General features: G+C 39.8%; 1 pseudogene; it reads right to left on the bottom strand.

Annotated features, from left to right (window-relative positions):
* Nucleotides 1-1042: 1042 nt before the first annotated feature.
* On the bottom strand, nt 1043-1142 carry LOC127133793 (uncharacterized; annotated as a pseudogene).
* Nucleotides 1143-4861: the final 3719 nt, after the last annotated feature.

Raw genomic sequence — 4861 nt, 5'->3', positions numbered from 1 at the left:
TTTGACTTAATTATAAGTGACAGCAACATTAATATAAAATCATGGTTTATTCAACAGAGCGAGAGTTTGAGATAGAACCTTTAACCAATAAAGTTAACCGAAACGATTCATTTTAAAACCAAGAAACCGACAAAGACTTGATTCCCTAGTTTTGACGAACTACATACCGATATCCGTTTTATTAATATTTAATCTAGATATTAGTTTAGCTCTTAGTTTTTTCCCCAAACAATCAAACATTTTCACCTTAGATTTACGTAGTAACCTTAGATAACGGTATATCGATTCATAAGTCCCTGTGGGATCGATATCTTTTAAAACTACGCGATAGAACTGTGCACTTGCAGTTTGTATCCCATTCTCGACTCACCCAGTCGAGCGATCAAGTTTTTGGCGCCGTTGCCGGGGACTTTTATTCAATCGATATCGTAAGTCTTCCGTTACGCTGTAGAGACTAAGGTTTATTTTTCTTCTATTTTCTTTCTTTCGTTGATTTGTATGCCACGCACTCGCTCTCAAGGCAAACCGCTCTATTTACGAATCAACGATATCGAACTATATCTCCGAGTCTTACGACGAATTCGGGAATATCGTGCTGAAAACAATCTCCCTCCTATAAACCTTCCTGATCTCAAAGATTTTCCTTCTTTAACCGAGATGGCAGAACCAGCTCGTGCTCTTAGAGATTACGCCGCTCCATCACAAGATGAACCGCATTCAAGTATTGCTCCGCCCGCAATCGAAGCAAACAACTTTGAACTTAAACCTTCGTTGTTGCAGGCTGTGCAACAGAACCAATTCTCTGGAAATCTTACCGAAGATCCAAACCTTCATTTATCCGTATTTGTCCAACACGCTGATACTGTTAAAGCTAATGGTGTCACTTCAGAGGCAATTCGACTTCGTCTTTTTCCTTTCTCATTAAGAGATAGCGCTAGAAGATGGCTTCAATCTCTTCCTTCCAACTCAGTCACCACATGGAACGAGTTGAAGAAAGTTTTTCTTGCCCGATATTTTCCACCAAGCAAAACAGCTATGTTAAGAGCCCAGATAAACGGATTTAAACAGAAAGACAACGAGTCTCTTTTCGAAGCATGGGAAAGATACAAAGACATGATGAGACTTTGCCCACACCATGGTTTGGAAGACTGGTTAGTAATTCACACATTTTATAATGGTCTCTTATACAATACAAGGTTAACAATAGACGCCGCTGCAGGTGGTGCACTAATGAACAAACCTTACGCTGATGCTTACCAGCTTATCGAGAGCATGGCCCAAAACCACTATCAGTGGGGAACCGAACGAACGAATGTGGAAAACCTCAAACGAAAACTGGCATGTACGAGATAAGTAACCTTGATCACGTCAATGCAAAAGTGGATGCTTTGGTCCAGAAAATTGAAAGTTTAAACGTATCACCTCCAGCAGCCGTGGTTGCTATAACTCAGAATTGCGAGGTCTGTGGAATCCAAGGCCACACTCCTGCGGAATGTCAACTCTTGACTGGAATCCAAGCAGAGCAAGTAAACTATGCTCAAGGAAGCCCCTATTCGAATACCTATAACCCAAATTGGAAGAACCATCCAAACTTCTCATATAAGAGTAATAATGCTTTATACGCACCTGGACAGTCTCCAAATCAAGCCCCATCTATACCTCCGGGATATCAGAAACAGAATCCTAACAATAATACCCCTAGAAAATCCAACCTGGAAATCATGATGGAAAACTTTATAGCTTCCCAACAACAAACCAATAAAGATTTCTTAAACCAGAACATACACACTGGCGAACAACTTAAACAACTAGCAAGCAAAGTAGATGCCCTGGCTACCCATAACAAAATGCTGGAAACGCAAATATCTCAAGTAGCTCAACAACAAGCACCTACTGCTGCACCAACTGGTACATTCCCTGGACAGCCCCAACCCAATCCGAGAAGCCAAGCTCATGCAATTATATTAAGAAGTGGAACGGAAGTGGAAGGACCGTCTGACCCAAGGATAGAAAACCAAAACCCTAAGAAATCTACTGAGGAAAGTGAACCTAAGGAAAAGGAAGAGAGTAATAAGGAAACCCTAGAAAAGAAGGAACCTTATGTACCTCCACCACCTTACAAACCACCTATACCTTACCCTCAAAGGCTTGTTAAAACCAAAGATGTAGGCCAATTTAGAAAATTTGTTGATCTCCTTAAACAATTAAACGTTACAATTCCGTTTACCGAAGCTATTACGCAGATGCCTTCATATGCTAAATTCTTAAAAGAAATTCTTTCTAATAAAAGGAAACTTGAGGATAGCGAAACCGTTACACTCCCTGCCGAATGTAGCGCTATAATCCAAAACATGCCCCCTAAACTCAAGGATCCGGGTAGTTTCTCTATACCCTTTCACATAGGAAAATTTGTCATCGACAAAGCCTTAGGCGATTTAGGAGCCGGAATTAGCGTTATGCCTTTATCCATATGTAAGAAACTGGAAATATGAGAATTAAGACCGACCAAAATGTCTGTGCAATTAGCAGATCGTTCCATCAAATATCCTGTAGGAATCCTTGAAAACGTTCCCGTACGCATAGGTCAGTTTTACATTCCCACTGACTTCACAATTATGGACATTAGAGAAGATGATACGACACCTATTATACTAGGAAGACCATTCTTAGCAACTGTCGGTGCAATCATAGACGTAAAACGAGGACGACTCACCTTCGAAGTAGGCGAAGAGAAAATTGAATTCATTCTTTCCCAATTCTTGAAAGCACCTGTAATAGAAGATACATGTTACTTCATGGATATCATCGATGAATGCATAAAAGAAGCAGAGTCAGGAGAAGACAAATCATCAGACTATCTTTTAGAGGACAAATCTAAACAATGCCTAGCAATAACACCGGATCCTACGCAGTGTCTTAACAAACCAACCCCTGATTTGAAAACACTTCCCAAAAATCTGAGATATGAATTCCTAGACTTAGAACTTGAACGACCTGTAATAGTTAATGCAGATCTAGGAAGACTCGAAACAGAAAAACTCCTACATATCTTAAGAAAATATCCAACCGCACTAGGATACCACATCACCGATCTTAAAGGAATAAGCCCTTCTATTTGTATGCACCGCATCATGTTAGAAGAAGACTGTAAAACCTCTAGGGAACACCAGAGAAGACTAAATCCGATCCTAAGTGAGGTAGTAAAGAAAGAAATAACCAAGTTATTGGAAGCAGGTATTATATATCCTATATCTGATAGCAAATGGGTTAGTCCTGTACACGTTGTACCAAAGAAAGGAGGCATAACCGTTATTGAAAACGAAAAAGGAGAAACTATAACTAAACGAATCGAATCGGGATGGAGAATGTGCATTGATTATAGGAAACTAAACAAAGCAACCCGAAAAGATCATTTCCCTTTACCATTCATTGACCAGATGTTAGAACGATTAGCTAAACATTCACATTTCTGTTATTTAGACGGTTATTCAGGCTTCTTTCAAATACCAATTCACCCTGATGACCAAGAAAAGACAACATTCACATGCCCTTTTGGTACCTTCGCGTATAGACGAATGCCGTTTGGTCTATGTAATGCCCCTGCAACTTTTCAAAGATGCATGATGGCAATATTCGCCGACTTTCTCGAAAACATCATGGAAGTATTTATGGATGACTTTTCTGTATACGGACAAAGTTTCGAAGAATGCCTTGAAAACCTGGAAAGAGTTCTGGAGCGATGTGTAAAAGTAAACTTAGTACTTAATTGGGAAAAGTGCCACTTTATGGTACAAGAAGGAATTGTTTTAGGACACATCATCTCGAACAGAGGAATTGAAGTAGACAAAGCCAAAATAGAGGTAATCGAAAATCTTCAACCCCCAAGAACCGTGAGAGAAGTACGAAGTTTTTTAGGACACGCCGGTTTTTATCGACGATTCATCAAAGACTTCTCTAAGATAACTAAACCCTTAACCGGACTGTTGATGAAAGATGCTGAATTCATATTCGACGATAACTGTTTAAAAGCATTTCAAACTCTTAAACAAGCATTGATCTCCGCACCCATTATGCAGACACCAGACTGGAATGAACCATTCGAAATAATGTGCGATGCCAGTGATTATGCTGTAGGTGCTGTTTTAGGACAAAGAAAGGATAAAAAGCTTCACGTTATATATTACGCTAGCAGAACCCTGGATGAAGCACAGATGAATTATGCCACAACCGAGAAAGAACTCCTAGCAGTGGTATTTGCGCTAGATAAATTTCGTTCTTACCTGGTAGGAGCCAAAATAATAGTTTACACTGATCACGCTGCTATCAGGTACCTTTTACAAAAAAAGATGCTAAACCTAGACTCCTAAGATGGATCTTGTTACTACAAGAATTCGACTTAGAAATCAAGGACAAGAAAGGAACTGAAAACGTAGTAGCAGACCACCTCTCTAGACTTGAGAACCTTGAACCGGAAAGAACATCCATTAATGATGATTTCTCGTATGATAAACTCATAGCTACTTTGGAAGAGAATAACTCCGACATGCAAGTAGAAACCACCTTAGCTATATCTGTCATACCATGGTATGCTGATCTAGTCAATTATTTAGCTGCCGGAATAGTTCCACCTACTTTATCTTACCAGCAGAAGAAACGATTCTTCCACGACATAAAACACTATTACTGGGATGATCCCTTACTTTTCAAAAGAGGCCCCGATGGTATTTTCCGTCGATGTATACCCGACGAAGAGGTAGAAAATATAATCCAACACTGTCACTCTGCGCCTTATGGTGGACACACAAGTACATCCAAGACCTGCTCTAAAATCCTACAAGCTGGCTTTTATTGGCCTACTATA

Source organism: Lathyrus oleraceus, chromosome 3 (genome assembly GCF_024323335.1).
Source record: "Lathyrus oleraceus cultivar Zhongwan6 chromosome 3, CAAS_Psat_ZW6_1.0, whole genome shotgun sequence".
NCBI classification, from domain to species: Eukaryota; Viridiplantae; Streptophyta; class Magnoliopsida; order Fabales; family Fabaceae; genus Lathyrus; species Lathyrus oleraceus.
The sequence above is the reverse complement of the archived record's forward strand: the minus strand, read 5'-3'. Positions and strand labels throughout refer to the sequence as shown.